At 47.9% G+C, this 16,173-nt stretch overlaps 2 pseudogenes; both read right to left on the bottom strand.

Annotated features, from left to right (window-relative positions):
- Positions 1–1,857: 1,857 nt before the first annotated feature.
- On the bottom strand, positions 1,858–3,472 carry LOC146203937 (ELAV-like protein 1 pseudogene; annotated as a pseudogene).
- A 10,324-nt stretch (positions 3,473–13,796) lies between these two features.
- Positions 13,797–15,484, bottom strand: LOC146203938 (ELAV-like protein 1 pseudogene; annotated as a pseudogene).
- Positions 15,485–16,173: the final 689 nt, after the last annotated feature.

Raw genomic sequence — 16,173 nt, forward strand, 5'->3', positions numbered from 1 at the left:
AAAAAAATCTCTCTTATAAGTTCACGTACCACACCAAAAGAGGAACAAAACTCTGTTTAGGGACCAAGCTAACGAAACAAAACTCGTGAGTGCTGTCAGAGGCAGCAGATGGCGACGACAATCTCTACCTGGGCATGATCGACGACAACAAGATTGTTTTGAAAAGTGCCACATGGCTGTCATTTATCGAAAAAGAAGCATACCGAAACAATATTTATACGGTATTAGTCTCAGAACAGCCACAAGAGCTGTTAAAAGCCAAAAGTCACTTCCTTTGATGGTAGTGCGAATTGGTTTCCAAGATCAAATAAAAAAGCGCGTGCATGTCACTCATGAAAGCGGACCAGTAACGAACTTTGTGCTCTGCACATAACCAAACTACAATCAGAATTCCAACAACAGAACTCACTTGAAAGCTGCAGAAGCCGCTCATTACTGTCCTATTTTCTAGTACAGTAGAACAAAACACGTCATTTCGAGAGCAACCAAGTGCTTTTAATCTCCGCACTTTCATCTCATTGTCGCCTTGCGAAATGCACAAATCATTCTCATTGCATGCGCGGCGGAACGTGTCTACACGCAGTAGAGGCGCTGAGAAAAGTAATGCATCAGCTTTTGGGCTTGAACCACAGCTGCGGATGAGTTGCTTTTTTTTTTTTTTTTAATGCAGGTATTTTCTTCACCGGACGGCTTAAGTAATACAGTCGTACCTTATTGGCGACCTTGCTGAAATACAAGGCTTGTGTTATAGATCGCATTTCGGAGCCGATTTGCATGTAAGCGGTATGTAACAAACCTGCGTCTTAGCGTGGAGCGGCAGTGCGCCAGCGATTGAATCAATGCACAAATCGCATTTAGTTCAAGACAAGACGACTAGCCTCATACGGTCTTAGGAGAAGATTCGCGGCACAAGAGCGCGCACACACATCCACGCAAAAACGCGTATCGCGTGCTACCTAGGGTACTAGGCACTCAAGAACACGGGCGCAGAGGTAGCCGAGGCCCTTGCGGGCACTACCCTCGCTAGCGGGGAATGGGGGGGGGGGGGGGCGGAGCTAGTAACAGCCAGCTGACGGCCTCTTCTTCCTCTCCATCTTCGGAGGTTTCCCTCACGCGTCGCATCCGTTCGTTGGTCCCGTCCCAAGGGAGTCGTCGGTGACTGTCCATATATGGGCAGGTTCCTGCCGCGATACCAAATATGGGCATGCCGGCATGGCGCAGTGAGCAGTGTCCAGGAAATGTCACTTTCCGGCGTCCGCAGCCTCGGGCACGCGCACGAACCGTCACACTGCTCTGCGACAATACCGGCGCCGCTTTTCGAAAACTCCACACTCACCAGCGACCTAAATACAGATGCCGCTTCTCCTACATCGCCGCGGGGCCTTACAGTGAGCCTAGCACAGGTCACAACTTCAGCACCGGATCTCACTCAAACCTCTGGACCCTGTGCGTGCTTTTTTGTTTTTTTTTTTTACTAAATAAAGAAATATCGTTCACATTACTTATTTCTGGTTTACATGTCCTCAGTGCATTTTCCAATGAGTTGCACAAACAGCTCTATATGCATGAGAAGAACTCCAAGCAACGAATTGGCAAGAAAACAGGAAGCCATGCAATATAGAAATCCGATACTAACATTATGCATGCCAGTAAGTAGGGCTGGCTTACAAATATTGCTGTACCAGTGAATTTGAGAGCATGAAATTTAGAAGCCAGTGAAACATCAGGTGGCAATTACGATAGCCGACAAACAAGGTTGGGTTGCCTGTATAGAACAGGTAGTCAATAGGAATATATATACAATTATCGGCTTGAAACTGGAAGACCAGCATTGGAGGTATGCCGGCTTTTCAATGGCTAAATATATATCTGATCTGTTTTATTACCATCTCTCTTGACCACCGGGTCTACATAGAGGAACCCGTTCAGAGCCTCAATGGCCCGGACGCAGTCCTGATAGTTGGCCATGGTCACAAAGCCAAAGCCCTTGGAGAGTCCTGTGGCCGTGTCACGGATGATGTTCACCTTGGTCACAGTGCCGTATTGGGCAAAAAGTTGCAAGAGCGAGTTCTCGTCTGTATCGGTCTCAATGTTGTAGACATAGAGCGTGGGCCCGCCAGCTGCAGTTGGAGCCGGAGCCATGCCACCCATTGGATACTGGTAGGAGCCCGTCCGTTGGTTGCACTGACAGCGACCCTGAGCACCACACATGGGTCCATCACCAGCACCTGGGGGTCCGATGAGCTGACCCTGGGCAACTTGGCCTTCGGGCGGCCGCAGCTTCTTGGAGTTGTCCTCTGCAAACTTTATCAGGAGTGGCTCGGTGGCACCCGGCAGCGTTCGGCCCGTCAGCGCTGCCATGGCAGCTTCGGCGTTCTCGCGGAGCTCGTACAGCGCGAAAGCCACCCCCTTGTTGGTAGCACCCGTGTCATCCTTGAGCACCTTGAAGTGGATCAGCCGGCCAAAATCAGCAAACAGCTTCTCAGCCTGCTCTGCCTGCTCTGGTGGAAAGTGCTTGGGGATGCCACGGATGTAAAGGTTGGCGGGTTTAATGGTCTCACCGCCGGGCCGCGCGTACCCCACCTTGATCTTCTTGTTCTGCAACTGCAAGCCGTTGAGTGTCTCAACGGCTCTTGCTGCATCACCAGCTCCTTGGTAGTCTACAAAGCCAAACCCATAACTGTAGCCAGTTGCCTTGTGGCGCACAACCTTGGACGACTTTATGGGACCGATGCTGGTGAAAAGGCTGCGGAACTCCTCGTCCGTCAGGGTTTGGGGAAGGTAATTGATGATCAAGTTAGTCTGGCTGTTGCCTCCGTCGCCTTCCATGGCTTCGTCTTCTTCCACTGTGCACGCTGGGTCGCATATTGCCGTTCCCCAAAAACTGCAGGAGTGGAAGTGACGGGTGCGTCACTCAAAAATAAAACGCAACCTTACGTTTTGTTCCAGCATGAAGCGCAGTACGGAAACTGAAGTGCAATATTAATAAAATAGTTTTATGGACTAAAATTACTTACTGTAAAGAGCGTAATGCATCGGTGGCGTCCGTCGCGCCATCTTTACGACGTTGAATAAGTTAACTTGAAAAATCGCCACGGCGTAAATCCGTAAAAAGAGTTTAAAGCATGTTAAAAGGCAATTGTTGCTGAGAACGTCTCTGATCGCAACCTAAAGGTAACATACACTCACTGAAGACAGGAATTGATTATGGTGAACGTAATTGTACAGTTTGGTTTGTGGGGTTTAACGTACCAAGGCAACTCAGGTTATGAGGGACGCCGTAATGGAGGACTCCGGAAATTTCGACCACCTGGGGTTCTTTAACGTGCACTGACATCGCACAGCACACGGGCGTCTTGCTTTTCGTCTTCATCGAAAAGCGGCCGCCGAGGACGAGATTCGATCCTGCTTCCTTGGGAACAGTAGTCGAGCGCCGTAACCACTGCGCCACCCCGGCGGGGCGTAACCGTTGCTATACCGTCACATCCTGGCTGCGTTCGCGGCTGGTTTTGCTGCTTTTAGGAACAAAAACTTGGTATTATGCAAGCTAAAGGGGAACGTACCCCAAGAAATATGGTAGTAATTTATTTAAACGTGAATTTTTAAAAATAAAACACTGTACCTACAGGAATCGAACACATATCTTGCAAAAAGGTACGTGGTGTGGTATATGGATCCATTGGGCCACAGAAGCGACGGGAAATTCGGCCTTTAAATGCGCTCTTATCGTTTTCATTAAACATACTAAACATGGCGCGACGGACGCAACTGGCATGATTAGAGGATTACTGCAAGCAATTTTAATCATGCAAAATATTTTATTGTGTATGCATTTTAGTTTATGCACTGCAATGTATACTAAACATATAGCTTTATTGACTTCCTTTTATTTGTGTTAAATTTTTTAGTAACGTCACCCGGCACTTCCGTTGCTGCAGTTTTCAGGGAATGGCAATACTATAGTGCCTAGAATATACTGGCACTATATTCTAGGCACTATATTCTAGGCAATATATTCTAGGCACTATAGCAATACGCCGCTGGGTCATACCCTCGTTCTTCCGGTTCGGTTTCGCTTGCTCCCGCCTTGCCAGGAGCTCACAGGACTGATGGCTAGGCTCCGGAGGAGGAAAAAAAGGCACTTCGAAGCATTGCAGCAGATGGGTCAACTAGGCAGTAAGTCAGCGAACCGGCCAAGAGGACAGGAGGGTCCCCAACGTCAGCAGCAAGGAGCAGAAGCGATGACTGCAAAAAACGACGGGTCCAAGCCGGTAAAAAGATGGCCAGAAAAGGAACAAAAAAATTATGAAGAAAAAAAAAACTAGTAAAAAACATGGGAAAGACAGAAATTCACGTCATGGATGCTGCGTTAATTATTCATTCATAAATAAATAATAAATAAAGCGATGGCGCAGCACTAGAACATCCGCCTCGCATGCAAGAGGACCGGGGTTCAAATCCCGGTGCTGCGCAATTCTCCACCGGATTAAAAAAAAATCCGCGTGTCGATGGAATTGCATAAACAGGTTTGGGGTGCGACCTGATGCCGGTGAACACCTCCGGCATTGCACTCCTTCACCAGAACAGGAGTTGGCCACCCTGGTGCAGTAATTGGCCGATACCTCCCATGATTAGTCCAATACAACCCCGGCCCTAAGTCACCAGCGGCTGCGGAACAACTGACCACGGCGGCGGTCAGACCCGTGACGCAGCAGGGGGTGCTAAGAATAGAGGGTTTACAAAAGTAGGTCTGGCAACTATGAGCGGCATGCCGATCCACCTGCCGGTCGCCACTGCGCGATCTTGGTAAGCTGCGCATGCGCGAGAAGAAAGAAGGTAGGTGAGGAGGATCTGTTTGTAGTCTGGCGGATGTGACGTAATAAATTGCTTATTTTTGTTTTTGCTTGCGTGTACTCTCGTACCCAGACGCTTTTTTTTATCGCCGCCTCCGCACCCGCAGGTGCTTTTTTTTTTTTTTCCTTTTCAATTTTGGCGCGCAGTGGTACAAGCAAGCGGGAGGCTTGTTCGCGCCGTGTTTCAGATTGACCAGACTGGAATGTATTCTGCAAAATAGACTGGGCGGCACCCATCCTTGCAAGTTTCTTGAGACTTTCGTAAGTACAGCGAAAATGCAGCGCAAAACACTTACGGTGGCATCCCGTACTTTCCTCGCCAACTTAGGAGAGCTCATGGCGCCGCTCTTTTCACGTTACAGCTTGTCTGGAAAGTTTTTCTGCATCGATACGTTATTGCTAAGTGATCTCAATTCTTTTTGCGGCATCTTGCTGTGAGTCGGTGGCTTCAAGTGAAGCGTAGAGGATCTACGAAGCTCCGTGCGCCAGGAAGCAGTCCCTTCAATATCCATGCTTCGATCGGTCGCCGGCGGCTCATTTTCGAGTGCGCCTCCGTTTTGCTCCCGAATAGCCCTGTCTTAGCAAGAGCAACCATTTCTATTTTTTGTTTCAGTGTGTGCCGAAATACTCTTGCTGCACAGCGATTTTGGGATCTTTGCTACGTCGCAGCTTCTGCTCATGGGCTCTCCTGCACTATGAATGCCTTGTGCCTCATGAAAGGTGGGTACAAAATGTGTGCTGGCAAAGACAGGTTGCTCCACAAGAGCGCTACTATATGAAATCGAAGTGACCTTATTTATGAAGCTGGCACTGGGCATGCATTTCGGTCAGCACCGTGACAGCCAAAGCAGTAGAAAAGGGTGAGGGTGGTGGGGATGCCAGTACATATCTGCCGGACTGTTCTGACCACTAGATAGGACTAACCCGGTCATACGACTACATTTTAGCTAAGCGTGATAATATTAATGACATTTTTGCATCAACTCTAGGTGAGGCAAGGCTGCATACTGTCGCCCTGCCTATTTAACCTATATGCAGGGTGCATCACGAGGAAGGCCGGTCTGGACGAGTCTTCAGCTGGAGTGAAGATTGCTGGAAAACGTATCAACAACCTTAGATATGCGGATGATACCACTTTAATGGCAGAAAGTGAAGTGGAACTCAAGAGACTTCTGATGCGCGTACAAGAAGAGAGTGAGAAGTTTGGGCTTAAACTGAACATTAAAAAGACGAAGATCATGGCGTCTTGCCCTATCAAGTCCTGGAGCATCAATGGACAAGAAGTGGAAGCTGTGACAGATTTTCTGTTCTTGGGCGCCAAGATTACCTCGGAAGGAGACTGCAGCCATGAAATTAGGAGACGCCTGCTTCTGGGAAAGAGAGCAATGGTTAGCCTCGACCGAGTAGTAAAGAGCAGAGACATTAGTCTGCCAACCAAGATCCGTATAACCCGTGCTATGGTCTTTCCAGTTGTGATGTATGGATGCGAGAGTTGGACTGTGAAAAAGGCTGACCGCCGAAGAATTGACGCGTTTGAATTGTGGTGCTGGCGAAGACTCTTAAGAGTTCCTTGGACTGCCAGAAGATCAAATCAGTCAATATTGTCGACCATAAACCCTGACTGCTCATTGGAGGGTCAAATTCTAAAGTTAAAGCTCAGCTACTTTGGTCATCTGATGAGAAGAGAGGAGTCGCTGGAGAAAGATTTGATGTTGGGAAAGGTTGAGGGTCGCCGGAGAAGGGGTAGGCAGCGAACGCGATGGTTAGATGGCATTCTCGAGGCATTGCAGATGAAGCTATGTGATGTTAAGAAGATAGTGAGAGACCGGAAAGCGTGGCGTGACATGGTCCATAGGGTCACGAAGAGTCGGACACGACTGAACGCCTGAACTGAACTAGGTGAATTCAAATTCTGTTTCTAGTTATGACTGTATATTGTCTTGTGCACCATACAAGGTAATTGCTGTTGATGGGCACGGTAAAAAAAATGTTTTTCAATGTTCACCAGCAAATCTACTCAGTGACAGTGCTATTTCTGTGGCCATTGTATAGATCCTTTTTGTATTCCTGACTAAAGCTGGTGAAATCGCTTCTTTCAGCTGTAGCGCGTTAACAAAATAAATGCTGGTGCATATTTTCCAGTAGCTGTCAAATACAGTGAGAGGGCATTCAGGTGCACAAGGTGGGACTAGAGATACTAGTGCCCACGTAGGCCTGTCATGGTAGAAAATAGAATTGTATAATTGCTCGAAGAGCTTTCCAGTAGCATGCTTTGATGGGCTAGCTGGCACACCACTGCAGTGTGGTTTGGCTGTGCGAACAGGCCAAGGACGAAAGGAACGCACATGGAAATGCCAAGTTTGTTTTATCATTTCTTCATCTCCGTGTTTCTTTGGTTTACACTGCCAAATCATATTCACGCTTTCCTATATGTTATCTTGCAAACAGCAAATGCACTGCTAACACTAGGGGCAAATTTTATTTGCTCTTTTTGGTTGAGGCCAATTTATTTTACTGATAGAACATTAAATGTTTCCATGTGAGTGCCATGTGACAGCTACTAGCATTATACTTTCATTCTGTGTTGCAGCGGGATCATTAATGTCTTACCTTTCCCAGGAGCCAGCATTTATTGCATTGTTCCGATTTCCAGGCCCTTCCCTGTTTGGTGCGTGTGCTCAAACAGGAATCCCTTGGAGGCGATTTGCAGCTTTTGTTCATCATCTTGATTCCGTCCCCACATAGGTAATAGCCACTGCGGTGGCACAGGATTAGGGTGCTCAATTGTTAAACCCAAGGACACAGGATGAAATCCTGGTTGCGGCAGTCCCTTTACAATGGAGGTGAAAAGCAATGCCGTGAACTGTGCGATGTTGACACACATTTAAAGTTAAAGACAAGGTTGTTGAAATTTCTGGAGGCCTTCACTAAAGCATGTATCTATGTCCCAATATGGAAACAGCCTGTCCGAGCAATGGACAGGGAGAAAATCCAATGAGGTCATTGAGAGCATATTTACCACGGTAGCAGGGGTGAATTTAGGTGCCTACCCTGTTGGGGGGGGGGGGGGGGCACAGCTAGTATTATTGCAACATATCTGTAGCGCTTCCTGATATATATTTTTTTACATAGTGGCCATGCAGACCAGTTGGTGCAAACCGAACTTGCTGGACATGGACATGGGAAGCCAAGGACATGGGAACTCAATACAAAGAAGTACATGGGACAACACTGTTTGGTCTGAGACCCATTTCCAAAGCATTTCACCCCAAAAGAGCCAAGCATCAGGTCAGGGGAAATCCTGTACCAGTTGGAAAACTGTTGAGTACCTGGCGGCACTGGAATCAAACCTGGTACCTTCTGAATGCGCAGCATTTCTTTTTCTTGTGTTCCCGTGTCTTTGGCTGGTCCAATATGTTAGATTTAAGTTTAGTACAATACCCCAAGAAAACAAAAATGACAAAATATTTTTGGTCAGTACATAATCTAATTGCCCACTGTTCTTTTAGTTTTCATGGCATTGTTTGTTTATAAAATATATATCCATGAAATTTGTTGCCGCTTAACTAAATTTGTGCAGAGCTAAACACAAAATTTCACCGATCCAGTTTTTGTGTGTGTGTGAGTGTGTTCAGGTAAAGACTATCAGAAACATTGTTCTACATGCTAGTTTAACATATTTGACAATGGCTAAGTTTCAGAAATAAAAAGCACAGCTATGAGGTTCCTGAAAATTTTCAGACAGCTCGTCCCAGTGTATATTATTTTTTTTTAAGAACATTGGTGAGTATGCTGAGCACTGATGTCTTCTTGCAATGAAATTTTTTCTAGCTTGTCAGTTCTTTCAAGAACAAACTTAGTATTATCCTTTAACCATAATCATCATGGAATGACACGGATCTGGTGTGTGAATCCACCCCAAGTGCTCTGTAAAAAAAAAAAAAAAAAAAAAAAAAAAAAGAAAAAAAAAAAAAGAGACGACGAAAATGTACTGCATACACCAGTGCACCTTTGACCAAGGCCTTTCTGAATTCATGAACGATCATTAAGCTTTTTTAAGATCTTCCAAAGCCACGTTGAGCACCATTAGAACGAGAACCCGAGGAAAGGCTACTACCCCACCAAGACATGATGGCCTTGTGACAGAATCTGCCTCACATTCAGGAGGTACCAGTTTCGATCCTGGTGCTGGTGGGTACAAGATTTCTCCCGGCCTGATTCTGGGCTCTTCTGGCATAAGATGCTTGGGAAAGGTATTCTAGTTCACTTCAGGAAAAGGGTCATGAACCAAAATTCACGATTCGTTCCACCATTAGACAACCCTAAGTCCGCTTCGTGCAGCAGAAGCCCATATGCAGTTCCTTTTTCCTCCTTTCCTAAGCCATGAGCCCTGGTAAGCCAAGCACCAGGCTGGGCCATAGCTGGTACACATTTGAGAAAATTGGGAGTGGAAGTCGAACCCACCACATTGCTGTAATGTGGAATGATGCTGAGATAAGGAAATAGTGAGCCAGCACTATTACTAACCATTCAAGAAAGACTACCGATTACTCACACTGTAGTTCATTAAAAGGATGTACTCAGGGGTGCAAAAGCTCAAATAAGATTTGTAGCGATTTTTGGAGCAGCAAAATCTTCGTTTTAGAGCAATAAAATTCATATTTGGAGCAGCTCACAAGAAAAAAAAAAATAATTCAAATTTTGGAGCTGTTAAACATGGAAGAAACTTTGCTTTCGGCACAAAAGAATGAAGAGGTGTGAATATCGGACTGTATGAATGCGATCCAAAGGAAATCTAGCAAAGGCCACCTATCACCGATGCTGCGTGTATTTATTTTTGTAAATGAGCTTTTTGTACTGCTAGGCATGCTATCACACACACAAAAATGTGAATCATAAAATTGAAGAGGCTAAATAAAAAAAGCTAGAGAATATGCCTTTTTTTTTTTTTTTTTTTTTCATTTAGCACGGTTTGACAACCTTAATCATGGGACTTTATGTTGCTTGCAAGGCTCAAAAAACATTGTTTTACTCTCTGCGAAATCCACAGCTCGTGTCGTGCGATTAGTATTTGTCGATTAACTCCCCATCGACCTTATTTTTAACCGGACATCATCTGCGGAAATATTCTACATGCAGGTACTTTCCGCCCCATGGCCGTAGTTAACGTTCAAGCACTGACAGTAACTCTAATAAACGAGCCCGGATCTGCGCCGGCACGTCGAGTTCCAGTACGTTTCGTCGGCAGCGAGATAAAAATGAATCCCGGCAGCAACAAAAGTTGGAAACACCAAAGTTGGGACACGCTGCCATCTGCGGCGTAAATGCCTCAACTGCTGTCTGAATGAAACAGCTTAAATGTAGCACAGTCCACGCGGGATCTGCTATCAAGCAGCTGTCCGCGCACCATGCCCGCCCGAGAAGAGCGCGACCATCCGATCGCTATTTTCATTATCGCGACAATGTCGCCGGGACAGTGACAAGGCATGCGGAGCAAAGGGATGGTCACGTTGGCGGGAGGTCACGCGCAGATGCTCGCTACGATTTCCTGCTTTCAGCCGGCTCGGCTAGGCGGCGCTAATCTTGAGGCGCAGCTGCAGCGGCTGTTAACAGTGTGTGCAGAACATCTAGCTACACTAGGACTGTCCTTCAACCCCACCAAATCAGCTGTGCTCCGGTTCTCGGGCCCATCCGACGCCAACCCTGCAATACTACTGCCCAACGGAGACAACATACCGCTAGCAACCCAATATCGGTACCTGGGAGTACAGCTGTGCACGGAAGGTGACATATACATAGCACATGAAAAACACCTAAAGCTGAAATCCACCCGTGCAACTAGCATCCTACGCCGACAATGCCTGTGGGGCTGCAACCGATATGTGTTGGTGCGTGACCTGTGGAAGGGGGTGCATGTGCCGGGCCTGACCTTTGCCAACGCCATCGTGTGCCTCTCTGCCCCCACAAGAGATTGGCTCGAGCGCGGACAGCGCGAAGTGGGCCGGATAGCGCTTGGCTGTCACGGTCGAGTTGCTGTTGAGGCGATCCAGGGCGACATGGGATGGTCGACCTTTGAAGCCCGCGAAGCTCACAGCAAAATCTCATATGAGGCGCGCCTACGCACCATGAAGGACATCCGCTGGGCACGGAAGGTGTTCTGCTATGTACACCTAAAGGGCATCCGCACGCGATGGTGTACCCGTGTACAGTCCCTGCGCCGGAAATACGGCTTCTGGTCGAACGGTACAGCGGAGGCCGCTGAGTACAAAACTGCCGTACGGACGCAAGTACGCCAAGCGGAGACCACCATGTGGAATGCCTCAGCACAGAAGAAGACGACACTAACGCTGTACCTAGAGCACAAAGCAGCAATATCAACGGAGCCGCTCTACGACAACAGCGTCGGTAGCACGCTCCTGTTCGAGGCACGGGCGGGGGCACTCCGCACTTTGACCTACCGCCGTCACTTTGACACCTCCCCAGAAGCGCAGGCGGCGATTTGCAGGGCATGTGGGAGCGCGGACGAGACGGCGGAGCACATCATTCTCCGTTGCGCGAAACTATTGCCCCAGCCGGCAGAGGACACCACGCTACCGCGCGCACTGGGTTTTGAATCGGCCGAACGCGGACAGCACAGTGGCGCCATCCGGACGACGAAAGCCCGGCTTCGTATGTGGTGGACAATAACTAGACGCTGACGGTGTTCATAGCAGCTTTACCCTATCCCTTCTCATTTCTCTCTCTCTCAGTTTTTCTATTTCACCCGGCTAGGGCACATTACTGAGCCCACCCGATACAAAGGGTGCAGCCACAACGCATCATCATCATCATCTTCGGCCACGGCCGGTCTCGAGGGAGAGCGCGCTTCTCTAGCCTCACCAATGGGGTCTGTTTCCACCGCCCGTATGCAGCGAGGGAATATGCTGTCAAGGTTACAACATGCCTATGTTAGTACATTTCGTGCTTCGGGCACATTGGCTACAAATGAATTACTTCTCCTCTATGTGAAAACAGTCATTGACTTTGCTTCATGCATTTTGCCTCGCTTAACTGATCAGTATTAGACATCTACATTTGCCAGACATTGCTCTTCGGGCTGGTGGCGGAGATAAATGTATTAATATATTGTAGCAATAAATTATCATTAAACCTTTGCCACTTACTTTGTTTGCAAAAAAAAAAAAAAAAATCTCTCTTATAAGTTCACGTACCACACCAAAAGAGGAACAAAACTCTGTTTAGGGACCAAGCTAACGAAACAAAACTCGTGAGTGCTGTTAGAGGCAGCAGATGGCGACGACAATCTCTACCTGGGCATGATCGACGAAAACAAGATTGTTTTGAAAAGTGCCACATGGCTGTCATTTATCGAAAAAGAAGCATACCGAAACAATATTTATACGGTATTAGTCTCAGAACAGCCACAAGAGCTGTTAAAAGCCAAAAGTCACTTCCTTTGATGGTAGTGCGAATTGGTTTCCAAGATCAAATAAAAAAGCGCGTGCATGTCACTCATGAAAGCGGACCAGTAACGAACTTTGTGCTCTGCACATAACCAAACTGCAATCAGAATTCCAACAACAGAACTCACTTGAAAGCTGCAGAAGCCGCTCATCACTGTCCTATTTTCTAGTACAGTAGAACAAAACACGTCATTTCGAGAGCAACCAAGTGCTTTTAATCTCCGCACTTTCATCTCATTGTCGCCTTGCGAAATGCACAAATCATTCTCATTGCATGCGCGGCGGAACGTGTCTACACGCAGTAGAGGCGCTGAGAAAAGTAATGCATCAGCTTTTGGGCTTGAACCACAGCTGCGGATGAGTTGCTTTTTTTTTTTTTTTTAAATGCAGGTATTTTCTTCACCGGACGGCTTAAGTAATACAGTCGTACCTTATTGGCGGCCTTGCTGAAATACAAGGCTTGTGTTATAGATCGCATTTTGGAGCCGATTTGCATGTAAGCGGTATGTAACAAACCTGCGTCTTAGCGTGGAGCGGCAGTGCGCCAGCGATTGAATCAATGCACAAATCGCATTTAGTTCAAGACAAGACGACTAGCCTCATACGGTCTTAGGAGAAGATTCGCGGCACAAGAGCGCGCACACACATCCACGCAAAAACGCGTATCGCGTGCTACCTAGGGGACTAGGCACTCAAGAACACGGGCGCAGAGGTAGCCGAGGCCCTTGCGGGCACTACCCTCGCTAGCGGGGAATGGGGGGGGGGGGGGGGGGGGGCGGAGCTAGAAACAGCCAGCTGACGGCCTCTTCTTCCTCTCCATCTTCGGAGGTTTCCCTCACGCGTCGCATCCGTTCGTTGGTCCCGTCCCAAGGGAGTCGTCGGTGACTCCATATATGGGCAGGTTCCTGCCGCGATACCAAATATGGGCATGCCGGCATGGCGCAGTGAGCAGTGTCCAGGAAATGTCACTTTCCGGCGTCCGCAGCCTCGGGCACGCGCACGAACCGTCACACTGCTCTGCGACAATACCGGCGCCGCTTTTCGAAAACTCCACACTCACCAGCGACCTAAATACAGATGCCGCTTCTCCTACATCGCCGCGGGGCCTTACAGTGAGCCTAGCACAGGTCACAACTTCAGCACCGGATCTCACTCAAACCTCTGGACCCTGTGCGTGCTTTTTTTTTTTTTTTACTAAATAAAGAAATATCGTTCACATTACTTATTTCTGGTTTACATGTCCTCAGTGCATTTTCCAATGAGTTGCACAAACAGCTCTATATGCATGAGAAGAACTCCAAGCAACGAATTGGCAAGAAAACAGGAAGCCATGCAATATAGAAATCCGATACTAACATTATGCATGCCAGTAAGTAGGGCTGGCTTACAAATATTGCTGTACCAGTGAATTTGAGAGCATGAACTTTAGAAGCCAGTGAAACATCAGGTGGCAATTACGATAGCCGACAAACAAGGTTGGGTTGCCTGTATAGAACAGGTAGTCAATAGGAATATATATACAATTATCGGCTTGAAACTGGAAGACCAGCATTGGAGGTATGCCGGCTTTTCAATGGCTAAATATATATCTGATCTGTTTTATTACCATCTCTCTTGACCACCGGGTCTGCATAGAGGAACCCGTTCAGAGCCTCAATGGCCCGGACGCAGTCCTGATAGTTGGCCATGGTCACAAAGCCAAAGCCCTTGGAGAGTCCTGTGGCCGTGTCACGGATGATGTTCACCTTGGTCACAGTGCCGTATTGGGCAAAAAGTTGCAAGAGCGAGTTCTCGTCTGTATCGGTCTCAATGTTGTAGACATAGAGCGTGGGCCCGCCAGCTGCAGTTGGAGCCGGAGCCATGCCACCCATTGGATACTGGTAGGAGCCCGTCCGTTGGTTGCACTGACAGCGACCCTGAGCACCACACATGGGTCCATCACCAGCACCTGGGGGTCCGATGAGCTGACCCTGGGCAACTTGGCCTTCGGGCGGCCGCAGCTTCTTGGAGTTGTCCTCTGCAAACTTTATCAGGAGTGGCTCGGTGGCACCCGGCAGCGTTCGGCCCGTCAGCGCTGCCATGGCAGCTTCGGCGTTCTCGCGGAGCTCGTACAGCGCGAAAGCCACCCCCTTGTTGGTAGCACCCGTGTCATCCTTGAGCACCTTGAAGTGGATCAGCCGGCCAAAATCAGCAAACAGCTTCTCAGCCTGCTCTGCCTGCTCTGGTGGAAAGTGCTTGGGGATGCCACGGATGTAAAGGTTGGCGGGTTTAATGGTCTCACCGCCGGGCCGCGCGTACCCCACCTTGATCTTCTTGTTCTGCAACTGCAAGCCGTTGAGTGTCTCAACGGCTCTTGCTGCATCACCAGCTCCTTGGTAGTCTACAAAGCCAAACCCATAACTGTAGCCAGTTGCCTTGTGGCGCACAACCTTGGACGACTTTATGGGACCGATGCTGGTGAAAAGGCTGCGGAACTCCTCGTCCGTCAGGGTTTGGGGAAGGTAATTGATGATCAAGTTAGTCTGGCTGTTGCCTGCGTCGCCTTCCATGGCTTCGTCTTCTTCCACTGTGCACGCTGGGTCGCATATTGCCGTTCCCCAAAAACTGCAGGAGTGGAAGTGACGGGTGCGTCACTCAAAAATAAAACGCAACCTTACGTTTTGTTCCAGCATGAAGCGCAGTACGGAAACTGAAGTGCAATATTAATAAAATAGTTTTATGGACTAAAATTACTTACTGTAAAGAGCGTAATGCATCGGTGGCGTCCGTCGCGCCATCTTTACGACGTTGAATAAGTTAACTTGAAAAATCGCCACGGCGTAAATCCGTAAAAAGAGTTTAAAGCATGTTAAAAGGCAATTGTTGCTGAGAACGTCTCTGATCGCAACCTAAAGGTAACATACACTCACTGAAGACAGGAATTGATTATGGTGAACGTAATTGTACAGTTTGGTTTGTGGGGTTTAACGTACCAAGGCAACTCAGGTTATGAGGGACGCCGTAATGGAGGACTCCGGAAATTTCGACCACCTGGGGTTCTTTAACGTGCACTGACATCGCACAGCACACGGGCGTCTTGCTTTTCGTCTTCATCGAAAAGCGACCGCCGAGGACGGGATTCGATCCTGCTTCCTTGGGAACAGTAGTCGAGCGCCGTAACCACTGCGCCACCCCGGCGGGGCGTAACCGTTGCTATACCGTCACATCCTGGCTGCGTTCGCGGCTGGTTTTGCTGCTTTTAGGAACAAAAACTTGGTATTATGCAAGCTAAAGGGGAACGTACCCCAAGAAATATGGTAGTAATTTATTTAAACGTGAATTTTTAAAAATAAAACACTGTACCTACAGGAATCGAACACATATCTTGCAAAAAGGTACGTGGTGTCGTATATGGATCCATTGGGCCACAGAAGCGACGGGAAATTCGGCCTTTAAATGCGCTCTTATCGTTTTCATTAAACATACTAAACATGGCGCGACGGACGCAACTGGCATGATTAGAGGATTACTGCAAGCAATTTTAATCATGCAAAATATTTTATTGTGTATGCATTTTAGTTTATGCACTGCAATGTATACTAAACATATAGCTTTATTGACTTCCTTTTATTTGTGTTAAATTTTTTAGTAACGTCACCCGGCACTTCCGTTGCTGCAGTTTTCAGGGAATGGCAATACTATAGTGCCTAGAATATACTGGCACTATATTCTAGGCACTATATTCTAGGCAATATATTCTAGGCAATATATTCTAGGCACTATAGCAATACGCCGCTGGGTCATACCCTCGTTCTTCCGGTTCGGTTTCGCTTGCTCCCGCCTTGCCAGGAGCTCACAGGACTGATGGCTAGGCTCCG

This window comes from Amblyomma maculatum, chromosome 1 (genome assembly GCF_055883805.1).
Source record: "Amblyomma maculatum isolate TAMU_Amacu chromosome 1, ASM5588380v1, whole genome shotgun sequence".
NCBI classification, from domain to species: Eukaryota; Metazoa; Arthropoda; class Arachnida; order Ixodida; family Ixodidae; genus Amblyomma; species Amblyomma maculatum.